Consider the following 16,965-nt stretch of genomic DNA (forward strand, 5'->3'; position numbering starts at 1 on the left):
ACTGAGTATACCAGTGAGTGTGAATTAGCGGTATATTACCAGAACTCAATACCAGTAATGCCAACAGTGAGAGGGGGCAGTAAAATCTCCAGTTCTATAGGTCAGAATAGGTGTGGTGGGTTGACCTTGGTGGGAAACCATCGTCCTACCAAAGCCACTCTATCGCTTCCCTTCCTCAGCTGGACAGGAGAGAGAAGAACATCTCAACAAACTTGTGAGTCAAGATAAGGACAGGGAGAGATCATTCACCAATTACCATCACAGGCCTAACACACTCAGCTTGGGGAAAAATTAGTTTAATTTGTTACCAGTCAAATCAGAGTAGGATAGCAAGAAATAAAACCAAATCTCAAAACCACCTATCCCCTAACCCTCCTTTCTTCCTAGGCTTAACTTTACTCCTGATCTTTTCTACCTCCTCACCCCCAGTGGGGTCACAATTCCTCCAGCAAACCTGCTCCAGCATGGGCTCCTCTCTCCATGAGGACACAGGTCCTGCCAGAAGCCTGCTCCATCACAGGCTTCCCACAGGGTCACAGCCTCCTTCAGGCATCTTACTCTCCTGTGTGTGGTCCTTCAAGGGCTACAGGTGGAGATCTGCTGCACTGTGGATCTCCATGGATTGCATGGGAACAGCCTACCTCACAGTGGTCTTCACCAACCATGCGTTGCAGGGGAATCTCTGCTCTGGCACCTGGAGAACCTTCTTCCCTCCTTCTTCACTGACTTGGGTGTCTGCAGACTTATTCTGCTCACATATCCTGACTCCTCTCTCCAGCTGCAATTGCACAGAGGTTTCCTTTTTTTTCCCTCTTAAAATGGTATCCCAGAGGTGCTACCACCATCTCTGATGGCCTTGGCCAGGGGTGAGTCCATCTTGGAGCTGGCTGGCATTGGCTCTATCAGACAGGCTTCTGTCAAGAAGCAGCACAGGTCACACACCAATTAAATCAAAGCTCCGGAGTTACTACCTTTCATTTTTACAGCCAATTCTATTGTAACATCTTCCCTGAGATACTGCGTATTATTTAAAAATAGAACTGCTACAAAGACACAAGTTATTCAACAGCACTTCTTTAGAGCCTGTACTTTGTCTGCAATATTTCCAGACAATAGCAATAAATACATAATTTTAATTTTAACCTTAGCAATATCAAAAGACTACATGTGCTAAAAATTGAATGCAGACACAAAACCCCATAAGCACAATTTTCAATTAAATTAAATGCCACTTCATTTGTTTTCTTTGATTCTTGACAGCTTAAAACTCAATCTGGGGGAACTGTTCCTTGGTGAACGTTTTAAGGAGGTAAACACAATCTACTGGCTTTTCCCTTTTTGAAGTATTGTTTTCTTATAGCCAGCATTTGCAAGAATGCAATTATTAATTTCTAAAATGTAGCCCTTATCATCTTGCCTTCTTGTTGGAGAGGGCAGGATGAATATAAAGAAAAGATGGTGCTTGTTCAGAATGAAATTATCATAGAAGAATAATTTCTACACTTCCAGGGAACAAAAAGACAACAGGCTCCAAGTGTGCAGAAGTTGAATATGCAGCAGAAAAAGGCAAGGGAGGCTTAACCTACATGAACATTCAGAACACAGCATCTCAGCAGGATCTTCTCTTTATTTCGTACTGGTGCAAACAAAATATGACCTTCCTGGACTACACATGTGCAGCAATAGGTAATGCAGCCCTGTTTGACATAGAACAGTAGACTGCCAGGGGTAAGAAAACACTGTGCAGTACTTAGAATAAACTACTCTGGCCACTCATAGGATTGCTACTAGCATAGTTATTAGCCAGCTCCTCTGAGCCAACATAAGACACAACATCCAACATTTAATGGATTTAGGCATATTCATTCCCAAAGGACTACTGAAAATCTGCTACATAGCCTACACGCATATCCATGTAAAAGTTTGAAGCTGAAGCTCTAATAAGCCTACTAAGGACCCAAGTACCAGAAAGAGATTTGGATCCTTCCACTGCCCTCATAGTAAATAGCCTATTTTACTACTCTCTGCTATTGCCATATGCACGCTTTCAGGTGAGGGTTTGTATTGCCATTATGTATTTTTATTACCTGCTAAGAGAGAAGCTATTAGACTTATAATTATCCATTACTGGTATCTGAATACATTTTCCCGAGAGAAGCTTTCCACTAATTCATACTCCTGTCATGTTTGCTGCATCACAACTAATGTCATTTTTCTAAATTAGATAAATAAAATATTTATATTTGACGACCTTGAAAAGAAATGTGGACCACCTGCTCAGAATGTATTTCCTTGAATTCAATAAATATTAATAGAATACAACAAGCACCAGAGCAGAAAAGGAATGAGTGATACACCTCTAATGAGTGTAGTGGTATTTATTATTTAAATGACCATTAGAAACACCCTTAGCCTTTGAGGAATTCAAGCAGGAGTAGTAGACAAATGCTTCTGTATGCAGGAGATTAATCGCTCTCTTTGTGCAGTGCAAGAACAATTAATCGGGGGGGGGGGGGGGGTTGGTTTGGGATTTTTCTTTTTTTTTCTTCTCTCCAGTAAATAGAATCAAATTAAAATAAAAATCTGAACCTTCTTAGCTGTTTAACTTATGTAGCAGGAAGTGCTACTTTGGCTTCTGGGTGGGAGACAATACTTCCCACACAAACTCCTGTAGCCTGGCTCCAACTAGTTTTGTTAATCCTCATAAACAAATCATGTTTCAGACACAAGAGGACAGGAATGCTGTCACAGAATAAAAAGAATTTTGATGTGTTTGAGCCAGAAATAGCAGTTCTGGTCAGGAATAGAAACTGCTGGGTTTTAGCAGACCTCACAAGCAGTATGACAGACGGATCTAGAGAACTGGCTTTAAGACTCAAGTTTCATCATGATGAGGTATGAATAACATAAGTTACCATCACTCAAATAGATCATTTCGATATACACTAACCAGAATCATGGCAGGCCATTGCAAAAGTTGACATAAGAAAGAATGGCTATATATAATGCCATTCTTCCCCTTACAACTACAGTCACTGGTCCTAGCATATGGCAAAGGAATACCATAAATCCAGGGTGACCCAGTTCCATCCTCTAGTCAACTGCCCTTGCTCTACCATAGACCTGTACCAGCACCAAAGGGTTAGAGAAATTGTTTACAGGGGCTGTGTCCCATCCCACTTGGCAGGTGTGGGAAAAGGTCATCATTTACAATACTCTTCACAGGTTCACAGGAGAAACCACAGTCTCTTAAGAGGATAAAAAATGAAACAACAATTACTTTTATTATAAACTTCCCTAAAACTGTGCCAGGACAGCCAAAATTCTTGGCTGGTTCTTATTTTCATAAAAGACATGAAGTAAAAGAAGAAAAGAAGAAAGGAAATAAAGAAGGAAAGAAAACAGAAATAGGATCACCAACTCTTGGATCCAGCAACATCTCCTCTGTCAGTGAGTTGAAGTTCTTTCAGTTGTAGTCCTTTCAGTTTTCAGTTGTGGTCAAGTCCTTGTGATCCTTGTGGTCAGCAAGTCTGCTGGAATCCAGGACAGACGGATACACCACACAACTGAAGAATGGTTGCCTTTTTATAGGGTCAGGGTCTCTTGGACCCCTCCCATAGGTCCGACTCATCCACAGGGGATCTGGTGAGCCCCAGACCTAGTTCACGTTGTGACCCGGCAGGTGCCCCAGTGTCTGTGCCCTTGTCTCCAGGCAGTTTGTTGCTGGGGCAGTTGATCTTTGAGGCCTCGGGGTAGACAACACAGGGAAGCATCCTCACCTTCCTGGAGCAGAAGCCCTGCTGTGCCCCCCCTGCCGTTTTCGAAAGCGATAACCAGCGGTCAGCACCTTCTGTCTTTTGACTTGAGACAAACACAAAAGCGGCATCTTGACCATCACATGCTGCAACTCGCCTCCAGAACTAGGAGTTTGCAGAGCATCATCTATCATGCAACCACAGGGCAGAGGAAAAAGAATCAAGTTAGTATTGCATAAACAGATCCTGAAATCAGATAAAGGCTTTTAAGTTCCACGTTGTACATTTTGCATTAGATTGAACAAGCACAGGAGATTTGCTGCAATGAAGTTCTGATGCTGGTTTCAATGTAATTCTGATTATTTCCACAAAAAATTGGAGATGAAAAGAGAAACAACTCATGTCAAATATCATGCTTACTGGCTATATAGGGCAAACACGAGGAGGGAAAAATAATCAGTGTACTCCATTGATATAATCAGTACTGCTTGGCATCTCAAAAAAATAACTTCAAAAATGAGAGACTGCTATTCAACATAAAAAAAATTCAAATAAGGCTGACTGAAAATGGAAACAAAAATTAGCATTTTTGTATATGTAAAGCAAGAGCATTAAAGGCTTAGTACCACTTGTTCTGGTAAATCTTTGTAAAAGATAACAGAAAGCTGAAGCTTTTAGGCATCCTCTTATTAAACATAAATGCAGCAGAAGAGGCACATTTCTTATCTCTCTTGCTACTGCTTGTCCTTAGCTTCACACCTTGATTTTCTGGCTATTAAACAAGGGGAGCTCTTATTTTTACAGCTGGCTTCTAGGGTTTTGAAAGGTTATAAAACTTTGAGTAGCCTGAACCTGTTTAGATAAGGTTTAGAAAAAAATAAGTTTGATGGGAGAGTTACTCCACCCTTCTCTTCCCCTGCAGACTTCTGCTGGTAGGTAGGTGCCTCTTAAAGGCTGGAGACAAGGTGGGCTTTGCCTCCAAGCCTAACCTGAGTCCATAAATATATCCACTCGCAGGTTTGATTGAAGTTGGTGAATGGCATCGCTAATATGGGAACTGAGACATAGAAATCCTAATGTCTTTGCGGGGGATTCTGAGGTGATGAAGGTAAATTTGCAAGATCTTTATTGCAAGCTTTGAAGTTTAAAGCCAGATCTGGTCTTGGTATAAACCAGCAAAGCAACTCTGATGTATGCCAAAATATTTCAATGAAGACCAGACAAGGAAAAGACCAAGTGAAGGGTAGCCTGGTTGCAGAAGAATAGAAGCTAGGAAAAGGATGACATTTGACTTTTAGGACTGCTTTTGTAAAGGTCAGGTGTCTAGATGCCTGTACATCACATCACATTGGTTAAGGATCAAGTTCTTTCACAATTGCCTATATAAAGTCAGATGTCTATTGCTAGGTAGATAATGATCTTGACATCTTGATAACTTGCATTTGATGGAAATACTTACTAGGTGGTGATATGACCCCTTGAAAAATAAGATTGGAGCTGAGATTTTCATTTCTCACCCTCCAACACTCTCCATGACAGTTTAAGTAAATTTCACATTGAATGTACAAACTTAAATCTCCTGAAACTGATTTTTTTTTGAGTTCATTATCAAAGCAAAGAGTAAGGGTAGGAGCTAGACAGCTGGTTGAGTAGAACTTTTCAAGACATTCCCTGATATCACAACACAGCCACATTTACAAACAAGGAAACTTTTTATTCTTCCTGATATTTAAACTTCTTGCTGATAAACACACCAGAACCCGGCAGCTTTTGCCACCATTCACTGCTATGCAAAGCTACATTTAAGCTTGTGCTTACCATTACACATTGAACAGGTGTTTATAGATTTCAGCACTTACAATCACCACACATTACAATCAAGAACTTTTTAAGTATTGTGGCATTGGGCACAAGTAGGTGGCTTGAACACTGGACACAAGACAGATCCTCTACAGCAAAGCAGTGTTCCAGAGGTTTTGCTATTAGTCTTCAAAGTCATTAAAGAGAAGGCAGTGATAGGGTAGAGTGATTAGTGTTGGCATGGGTTCAAGTACTGCTTTGCCACTCACCTACTCTGTGATCTTGAACAAACGATCAAGGATAATGGCACTCCTTTGACTTCCAAAGATGCTGCAAGAGGCACAGACCTTGGTAACTGAAGACCTTGCAGCCTCCTACAAAGAGGTGGTAGGTCATCTTTGCATCTGCAGATGCTATCCTGGGGAATACAAGAATGTGAAAGGAAAGCATAGCCAACTGCTGTCTCTCAAAACTAATCTTTTAATAGGATTGAATTGTCTTGATTGCATCACAAAAGAAAGTCTTGCCAAACACAGACCTACATCCCCATATTAATAGGATACAAATCATTCCTTCTGCTTCAAGCCACAGGGTACGTTAGGAAGTTCTATGCAAATCGGAAGGAAGAAAATGAATAGTTAAGCATTCACTTAATGATGAAGTTGTTATGACAACTTCTATGTATGTAGTATTTCCAGCTAATTACCTCTTTTAGTAATATAATTTGTCTATAATGTACACTGATATTTGTGTGCCTTACAACAATAACAATGAAAATGCACAATATATCTTTTGGAAGAGCAACAGACCTTTGTGTCTGTTACCTATTAGTCATGAGGTGCAACTATGTAGAAACATGAGTACCTCTGAATTTAATGGAGCTTACACTCCCAGTATCACTCCATTTGTACCTCCACAAGCAATATTTTGCAAATATGCAGCAGGCTTTTTTTTTAGGATAGTTTTTTAACTAGATAAAAGGACATTCAAGACCCCTATGACTCTCACTCAGTTTAGTCACAGCTAGATGAATTAGAGGCTGAAACATTTTCAAATGAAGCATGATGTCCATTCAACACTGGCAATCAATGACCCTAAATTTGTGATGAAGTCTGAACTTCACAGTTAGGCATTCAGGAGCACATGATTCAGTCTGTATCAACAAACACAGTCAGGTAAATGGGCACCTGCATATGAGAATTTTCTCTCTATCGTTTGTTATAAATAAATGCAGGTCAGACCAGTTTCCAGTGAAGCTCTGAACAATCAGATTTACTCAGGATGCAATGCTCTTCTTACTAACAGTGATTTTTACCATGACATTAGCACCCAGAAATGGTGACTACAATGTGTACGTAGTGCACATGAACTTTACAAATGGGCTTGCAATGAACAGAAAACTCTTAGACATCCATCAGCTGAAAACTGCTGACTAATATCAGCAATATTACAGGAAGAGTGGCATCATATGTAGAAATAGCATCCTGGATGCAATTTCTAGACTGCCATTCACCAATGGCAAACTAGACTGTCATTCACCAATTTCCTGAAGGGCTCTGGTAATGATACCCACTCCTGCCTTCACAAAGCACAAGTCCTTTCACTAACACACCAGAAATTGCTACTGGCCCTAGAACCAACAGAAGTGCCCTCAACATGATTCTTCCAGATGCTGTAGCTGCTAAGATAATTTACCTCCCTCTTGCGTAACCAAAATATCTATGCTTCACTACATAGACATGTTCTAGTAATACAAGACATGGGCTGTCTTGGTCCATGACACAAGGCACCAACAGCAGAGAACACCAACAAAAGAAACTGCAGAGAGCTGTAGACACTAGCACTGCCAGAACAGACAGTTTGAAGTAATTTTAAAATAAGAAGTGGCTTAGTTACACAGACACCAGACTTTTCCTACTCTAATCCCACCAAGTCAACTGATGGTTATGTCCAACCATAAGTTAGAACAGAATGACATCTTTTGAAAGTCTCATGCCATGTGTGTGATGTTACCCATCACTGGAAAGATGAAGAACATCCCAGTTCTATTCCTAAAGAAAATGATGCAGATGTACAAGAGTTAAAATACCTTGTAGCTCCTCTTTCAAGTAATACTATGTAGAGCGCTCAGGCTTGCCAGAGTGGCAGTACACCTCTGCTCACAATGTCAGTTTGACCCATCTCCTTTTTAATAAACAAAGAGCAACTTAAAAAAAACCAATAATATATAATCCAAAGTTTAACTCATCATTTTGGTTTTAAAAAAAAAAAAGGAAGAAAAATACATTGTACAATAGGAGGCAGAAATAATGTCTAGAACATCATTATCAGAATTATAATAATTTAAACATTTTTCAGAAGTTTTCAGTATTCTGTAAAAAAATCAGGGAATTGTATATAGATTTTTAATCTTCTAATCATTTGTACATCCCAGGAGAAGCTAATCCCTTTTACATCCCAGAAGCTAATCCCTGTTACACTCCATTGGATAAGGCACTAAATTATAGGTAAGCATGCGATACTACAGGGTAGGCAATTAAAAGCCTTTCTTTAAAAAAAAATCACCCTTGGTTGAAGCATATGTGATTTGGTTTACACAGGTGATACTAAAACCAGTTTCCTGATGAACATAGCTTCTCACACAATTATTTATTTCGAAGTAGCTGTAAGTCTGAACTGGATTTCAAAAGGGATTTGGCAAAACAGGTATTTAAACCTTGGACCTATTCTTACACTGAATGGAAATGCTGTTGAAAAAGAAAAGAGTCATTACTCAAACTAGAAGCATGTTTTCTGCTTGAAAGAGTTCATATATAGTGGGTAAAAGAAATCCCCTTCTTTAAATGTGAGCAGTATACATTCACTATACCTCTTGTCTCAATAATTAATTAAGCATGTGTTTAAGTGCTTTGCTTAAAGACATGCTTGTTTAGTAAAGGCAGAAGTGTCTTAGCGAATTCAGGAGTGTAATATTAAGTATACACTTTGATGCTTCGAAAACTGCTTTTGATTTGTTGGAGAATAATTTCAGAGGGAAATGAAAAAGATGGTCTCCCCATGTTCTTTAACTAAACTGCATATGTGATTTCTGATCTACTGGAGAAGACTTCATCTGCAGCACTTAATTTCTAACAGAGGAGCTCTGTAATTACCTCTTTGAGACTGCCAGTGTAAACACAACAGAATCCAAGAAGCTGCTTTGCAAATGAGGGTTAATGCAGCATATCACAGAATCATAGAATCATAGAATAGTTAGGGTTGGAAAGGACCTTAAGATCATCAAGTTCCAACCCCCCTGCCATGGGCAGGGACACCTCACAATACACCATGCCACCCAAGGCTCTGTCCAACCTGGCCTTGAACACTGCCAAGGATGGAGCATTCAGAACTTCCCTTGGCATCCCATTCCAGTGCCTCACCACCCTAACAGTAAAGAACTTCTTCCTTATATCCGATCTAAACTTCCCCTCTTTAAGTTTGAACCCGTTACCCCTTGTCCTATCACTACAGTCCCTAATGAAGGGTCCCTCCCCAGCATCCCTATAGGCCCCCTTCAGATACTGGAAGGCTGCTGTGAGGTCTCCACGCAGCCTTCTCTTCTCCAGGCTGAACAGCCCCAACTTTCTCAGCCTGTCTTCACACAGGGGGTGCTCCAGTCCCCTGATCATTCTCGTGACCCTCCTCTGGACTTGTTCCAACAGTTCCATGTCGTTTTGATATTGAGGACACCAGAACTGCACACAATACTCCAGGTGAGGTCTCATGAGAGCAGAGTAGAGGGGCAGGATCACCTCCTCCGACCTGCTGATCATGCTCCTTTTGATGCAGCCCAGGATACGGTTGGCTTTCTGGGCTGCAAGCACACACCGAAGCCAGCTCATGTTCATTTTCTCATCGACCAACACCCCCAAGTCCTTCTCTGCAGGGCTGCTCTGAATCTCTTCTCTGCCCAACCTGTAGCTGTGCCTGAGATTGCTCCGACCCAGGTGTAGGACCTTGCACTTGTCATGGTTAAACTTCGTAAGGTTGGCATCAGCCCCCCTCACAAGCGTGTCAAGGTCCCTCTGGATGGCATTCCTTCCCTCCAGTGTATCAACCGAACCACACAGCTTGGTGTCATCGGCAAACTTGCTGAGGGCGCACTCAATCCCACTGTCCATGTCAGCGATGAAGATGTTGAACAAGACCAGTCCCAACACCAATCCCTGACGGACACCACTCGTTACTGGTCTCCAGCCGGACATTGAGCCATTGACCACAACTCTTTGCGTTCGGCCATCCAGCCAGTTCTTTATCCACTGAGTGGTCCATCTAACAAATTGGTGTCTCTCCAATTTAGAGACAAGGATGTCATGAAGGACATCACTGATTTTTGTGGAGGTGGATGGAGAATACTATTCCATTTGTAGTTCTCACAAATTCTTTCTTTTGTGAAAAGAGAGTTTTTGAGGGGAACCTCTCACATTGAAAATTGTCAGAAACTAACATTGATTAAGCACCAGAGCTGGATACTCAAAGTCCTTTCCTGCAGTTCATCCACTGAAGAAAGCATCATCTGCCTTTTTTACAGAGCCAAGTGTGGTGGTATGTCCACTAGCACTGACTACTGTGGGCAAAGCAGTGGGTACCTGCTTTGTGCTCACACCTCAGAGGGGCGTTACACATTAGCATGTCAGTCTGAGATAATGAAATTATTAATCACTGCTTAATTTTGATTAATGTCAAAGCATTAATGAAACCTGACCTCAAGTGAGCACCTTTGTCGGTAAGAAGTCCTTTCTGTGGGGCTTGGTTTCTTGATATGGTGAAAGAGCATTTTTCCAAGCTATTCCAGGCCTTAGAGACTTCATATTGAATTATATCCAAGTAAGTTATTGGTGTGCTTAGTTTAATGTGGGGCTGCAAAGTGTACTTTCAAGTACTAAGGAGTGCTTGTGCTACGTGAACTGTGAAGCACTCTACAGCAGCAAAATACACCCAAAAGTCAGCAAGCCTTTGTGCTCCTTAGGCTCTGGAGCAAATATTAAATCCCGATGCAGCTGCTTGCATGCTATTGCCAGGAATGGTCCTATCCACCTTAGTTTCTTGAGTCAAGAAAACTGTGCCTTTTCTGCACATTTTTTAAATGAAACAAAGCTGAAGATTTCTTCACCAAAAGCTGAGAGTCTTGAGAACTGAGAGGTGACTTATTCGGGTATCTTGGTGTCCTGGCCCATGGCAGGGGGGTTGGAACCAGATGATCCTTCCAACCCTAACCATTCTATGATTCTATGACAGTGTTGAACGCTTTGCACAAGTCCAGGTATATCATACAGGACTGGACAGCATTAAACAAAGGTTAATCCTCAGCAGCAAAAATATATTCAATGGACTCCCTATCACATATCAAAAAGGGAGAGAAGAAAAAAGCATTGCCTCTCAGATACTTAATTATCTTCAGTATATATGCAAATATCCAGAATTTGATGAGGTCTTTAGTTTTCACCTTTAAGCACCACATAAGTAATTCATGAAGCCAGTACTAACGTTGTTGAGCAGCAGTGAAAATGAAGCACTAATGACTTCAAAGGTAGGGTGCCCATAAAATGAGTAGATACCTCTAAGGTCATCTGTACCATCTGAATGTAAGTGATGGAAAAACATGCATCAGCTCAGCATTGCATCAGCTGCACATTTCTAAAAAAGCATCCCTAAAGCCAAGGTAAGTTATACAGACAGCAGGTGAGTTGCAGTGAACAAAACTCACACCACCATGACTAAAAAGATCCACAAACACTTATTGGCCTCAAAACACATTAGCTTATGAGACAGCATTTCAATAAGGGCAGAGAATCAAAATAACAGACTAGCAAGTCACTGTCCTGGGAAGGTGGGTCAACAAGTAAGAAACTGACCACTTTGGTTTTGTGACCTTTCCTGAAGACAGGAAGATTCAAGTGAGATGCAGGATTATGTTTACACAGTCATTGGGCTTTTCAGAACCATTTGTAAAATCTGAGCCTCAGTTATCTGAAGAGTTAATCTGTGACAAACTACACTGCAGCAAGTCAGTCAACAATGCATCTGTGATGTTGCTGCAAGAAATCCACTAGACTTTCAAACTGTCCAAACAAGTATAGTGGATATAACTTCTATGGCAAGTTTAGTTCTCTGAACTAGCAATATTGCTTATGCAGTATTTAATAGCAAGTATTGAATTTATAAAATAAAATTACAGGGTCATTGGGAAGTGAATGATACATTAGTAAATTAAGATAGCTGCTCTTGGCATGAAAGCAATCAAGCCTCCTGTGAAGATGTTTCCATACAACTCATTTTCCATCTTATTGTGCTTACAGTATTTCAACCCAAAAAGAACATTGGAGGAAAAATTTAGTATAAATAACTTTAAGAAAGAGGACAAATCAATGGGCCCAGTGTTTCCACAGTCTTGAATTATTTAAGTACTGCTTGACTTGAGTGATTCCAATATACAGATATGTCAGAAAATGTGCGGCTCTGGAAGACCACAGCCCCTGCTGGTGTCCCTATTTGAATAGCTCGTGGAGCTGCAGCAATTTACATCCATGAAGAATCTTCTCTAGACAAAGAACAGAGAGAGGAGATTTGATTTTTAAAGTGCTATCTCCATGAAAAGCTAGGCCAGTAGACCAGAGATGTATATGGCTGGTTTGGCTTTTGACAATAAGCATGAAAAGTAGTGGAACATTATATTTAGAATCGACAAACTTGAGTCCTAATATGGATGGGTGGTAAAAGCACAAAAGCTGATGTGCATTAAAAATAGTGAAATTGGTTCATTAAAAATAAAGAGGGACAACAGGGGGAATATTACATTTTCCAGAATTACAATACACCCCTTTAAGTAGGTTTACAATCCAAAACAAAAATGGCAAAAAAAAAAATCCAAATACAAATGCTGCACAATCAGATCAAATGGCACATAATTCATTACAGGCAAAAGAAACAGGTAGTTGATTCTTTGCAACACACTGAGATAAATCATTCATTATACTTCTAGCAGAAAATGAGAAGACTGCTGCCATCAGTGTCACTCCTTGATTTTACCAAGGTAGAACTTCTATTCAGCTGAAACAGTGAAATATTCAAGGTCTGGGAAGCACAGGACTGAGAAAGCCTAAGTGATTTATAACTGACTTAGGACTCTGCCTTACCATGTCTCTCAAAGCCATGAATTCACCCACCTGAGAAAGGAGAGGAACTCCTGACTATCAGCAGGTATATGACTCTCCCATCTTTCCCCCCAGGCAGGACACCAAAGGTACATGACAATTGCAAGGAGGAACATGGATCCCTTTTAAACATAGAACCATAGTCAGTCTGCTGAGTTTTTATGGAGCCATTTTCAGCTTTACTAAGTGCACCTGAGGTCTGCAAAGACTTTCCTGTTCTCTGCAAGACTTACTAGAGCACTCCCCACTGCTGCAGTGCCTGGATCTTGCCTGTTTACTACTGTGACAGTTTTCTGTTTACAGCTGTTTTACAGCTTTCTATTCCTTCCAGAAATCATGCAAATGCTGAAGATGTGGCATCAAAAAAGATGATGCTGCCTAGCAGCTGGGGACCTTTGTTTTCATCAGGGCCCAGAACTTGAAAGAGCACTGCAAGCAAAGAAACAACCCACCGGCAGCCCAGCACAGAAAGTCCTCCTACCCATGGCAACCAACCCACACGCTGAGTGAGAAAGGCTTGCTAATAAAATGCAGTTTTCCCCAGCAGGGAGTATTTTGCAAATAGGTAGATCTTTTTTAGTGGCCTCTGACCTGCTGGCAGTGGGAGGAGAGGTACACCAAGAAAGCAGCATGGCATGGCTTCACTTGGGCCCCACAGTGCCCCTAGAAGAACAGTTACCACTGGGGACAATAGAACATGTTCAAGAAATGCTTTAAGATAAGCATGGCCAAACTAGCCCTTTAGGAGCCAGCTGGACTTGTCAGACTAGAAAGCCATGTTACAACAATCAATTCCTGTTTGAGTTGTAAACTTGTATGCTGCAGGGCTGGTACTTACCCCTGAACCTGTGGAACAAGATTATAGCTGACAAAACTGGAATGAAGAGACAATCTGACATACACTGCGATACATCTGGCACAGAAATGCTAGAAAACAACATTAAAATAAAAAATCTGGTGAGGCTGGAAATTCTCAGACTTTGACGTGTAAAAGCCAGTCCTTAGCTACAGGGATTTAGGAAGGTTGTATCATAATTGCTAACCCCAGGACTTCTTTTTCTGAGGAAGGCAGCTCTGCCTATCATCAGCCCCATGTTGTCACTCTGCTGCCAGCCAGTCTTGCTCAGCAAGCATAGAAAGATGTCTACTCAGTGGTCTAGCTATGAGAGTAGTACTATGCTCCTTTGCCTCCTGCCCAGAAGTGGATTTGTGACTATTTAAAATGGAAATACTGCTTTCCAGCATGAGAACTCCACTTGCTGTTGGGGATCTTATGCAAAAGAAAAAATAATATATATTAATATATGTAAAACTGAAAGAAGAAAACCTTTGAGAAATTCATGTAGCCAGCTGGGGAACAACTTGTGAGAAAATTGTTATACAGTGCCTAGTGAATTACCTTTTCTAGAGTGGCAGCAGCTAAATTATCAATATCCAGCAAGTGATAGTCTTGATTACAGTAAATCCTAAAGGCAATAAAGCCTCTTCAATGGAAGAACCTACTGCATTGTTATTTGCAGGATCAAATCATTTTGTCAAGCCTTTGATTTCTGCATGCTTATTTTGGACTTTGAAGGTTGCATAATGCACTAAAACCTGAGACCCACAAAGCTTATCTGCCTTGGAAAGTGAAAAGAGTTTAAACTGTGATGGTTAAACTGTGATTAACCAATGTTAAAATTGATATAGAAAGTCCTTCACAGTCAGCAACAACTTATAGTTCTAGGCTGATACTGGGGACCCAACAAGGTCTTGAGTCAGCTTCAGTTTTCATGAATCCAGAAGAATGAGGCAGTCTTAACCGAAAGAGGACAAAGCAGCCAGAAAACCTACCCCAAACCCGAGCTGAAACATGTCTTTATTGTGGCCTTGTTTGTCCACAAAACACCATTTAATCTGTCTCAACCATTACAGCTAAACTTTTATTATTTATAGGGTTATATTGTTCCAATCTATCTTACTGTGTTCTATCAAATTCTAAAACAGGAGATCTCAAGAAGGCTGTGGTGGGCTGCTCTTCCTCATTTTAAAACACAACATCAAACTTACTAATGTCAGCAGAAACCTTCACAGTTCCCCTGTAATTTTATTTTTGTTGGATTTCTGGGTAAGAAAGATTTCTGGTAAATCCCAGATTGCTGCTCGGGTTGGGCTGGGTATCGGCTGGCAGGTGGTGAGCAGTTGTATTCTCTTCCCTTGTTATTTCCTTTATCATTGTTATTATTGGTGGTAGCAGCAGTGGTTTGTGTTATACCTTAGCTACTGGACTGTTCTTATCTCAGCCCGTGGGTGTTACATTCTTTCAGTTCTCCTCCCCATCCCTCCAGGAGCAGGAGGAGGAAGAAGAGGGGGAATGAGCAAGCGGCTACGTGGGTCTAAATTACCAGCTGGGCTTAAACCACGACAGCAAACCTGTGCAAGAGAAAAAAGCAATCTAGATTTTTTTCCATACCATCTTTCAATTCCTTCTCACTTTTCAAGATGTTTTTACAAGTCCTTAATTTTAAAGATAGGATATTCAGATGGCAGCTAATTCATTATAATTGCTCCTCTGATTTTCTATGATACGAGAGTGCCTAACTGCAAATACCACTTCCAGATTACAGCTCTCTCCCCTATCTGAATACAGCTTTCTGAGAACAAGCTTACCTTTTGGGAAATAAATCTGAAGGACTCTAATTTAGACGTCTGGGTGACCAAGGAGCATCATATTAACTCATGTCTGAAAATACATCTGTACAAGGAAACTAGGAGCAAACTGGAGTTCAGAGACCCCAGGTGATACAAAAGGCAAAGGGGCCTGACTCTTTCAGGGGAGGCACTAGATAAGATTTCACCTGTCAGAATGAAAGTAAAGGAGATGCTGGGTTTTACTGATTCCTCAAACCTCCACAGATCAAGAGGGGTCTATCAACATTTAAGGGGTGCAGTACATTTTCCCTGAGGATCATCAATTACCTTGTGCAGACACCTGTCATTACTTAATAATGTTTCTGTCTTGCATTTAAAATATATTGACATTCAGCATTTTCTCAGGGTGCAGCATAACCCAGAACTCACTGATCTCAGCCTTTCATCTGCAAAATGAGTTTGGCATTAGGAAGGGATAGGGGAACGCACACAACCCATACCAGTTTCTATTTTTGCTAGGATATCCTTTGAAATCTTGTAGTTATTAAGACTGGAAAAATCAAAAAAATCAACAGCTTCTTTCTTAATATAGATATGCAAGAAAGAATCATCTTGCCCAACACTGAATGGCTAAAAGTCAGGTATTTAGGCTAAGCTAGTTATTTTAAAGAAATCCAATGCCTCTCACATACAACCCACTTTATCATATCAGAGGGAGCTTAAGCCAGCACTTGGACGCTTGCCCACAGGTGGACAAATTAATCCTTCCCCGGGATTCCCATTTTGCATATTCTAGCCTTTGCTTTACTGCCATAGTTGAAACCACAAAGCAATAGCAACAATCCTCTATTTACAACTGATGCATTTCAGCTCCCAAACAGAAACATTACCTGTCTGAGTTTCAAGTGAAGAAGTTTCCATCACTCTTTTGCACAGGGGGAGATGCTGGCTTCTTCCAAGAGCAGAATTACAAAGAATTTTTAATGCCAATAGTGTGACCTTCATTATTTTGAAAGAAATAAATATGAAAGTGAAACACGTGCCATAACTATGTTCACTATGAACCAAAAACACCCTTTATGTACTGGAAGGCTGTTACAAAGTCTTCCTGGAGCCTTCTCTTCTCCAGGCTGAATAACCCTGACTCCCTCAGCCTGTTTTCATGGGAGAGGTGCTCCAGCCATCTCATCATCTTTGTTGCCCTCCTCTGGATTAACTTGAGCAGGTCCACATTCCTCTTGTGTTAGAGGCCCCAGGGCTGGACACAGTACTGCAGGTGGGCTCTCATGAGAGTGGAGTAGAGGGAGAGAATCACCTCCCTTGACCTGCTGGATATTCTCTTCTCGATGCAGCTAAGTATACAATTGGCTTTCTGGGCTGCGAGCACACACTGCTGGGTTATGTTCAGCTTCTCATTAGTAAATGACTCACTGCTCTCAGTCATTCACTGTTCTGCAGCTGTGCCTGGGATTGCCCCGACCCAGGTGCAGGACATTCCACTTGGCCTTGCTGTACTTCACAAGGTTGGCATTGGCCACCACTCGAGCGCATCAGTGCCCCTCTGGATCCCATCCCTTCCCTCCAGC

At 41.1% G+C, this 16,965-nt stretch overlaps 1 long non-coding RNA gene across 2 annotated transcripts in view; it reads right to left on the reverse strand.

Moving 5' to 3' along the window:
* Nucleotides 1-280: 280 nt before the first annotated feature.
* Nucleotides 281-16,965, reverse strand: part of LOC133275522 (uncharacterized) — a 62,719-nt gene continuing 46,034 nt past the window's right edge. Inside the window, exons 1-2 of one of the 2 annotated variants that reach the window (XR_009745569.1) lie at nucleotides 3,422-3,621; nucleotides 281-914 (exon numbers count right to left, since the gene is read on the reverse strand). This is a non-coding gene — a long non-coding RNA (uncharacterized LOC133275522). Of the gene's footprint in view, nucleotides 915-3,421; nucleotides 3,622-16,965 lie in introns of those variants that run through there. The other variant, XR_009745570.1, reaches the window with a different exon arrangement.

Source organism: Pezoporus flaviventris, unplaced genomic scaffold (assembly GCF_033815535.1).
Source record: "Pezoporus flaviventris isolate CSIRO_AGI_PZ_B2104156 unplaced genomic scaffold, CSIRO_AGI_Pfla_v1 ptg000002l, whole genome shotgun sequence".
NCBI lineage: Eukaryota > Metazoa > Chordata > Aves > Psittaciformes > Psittacidae > Pezoporus > Pezoporus flaviventris.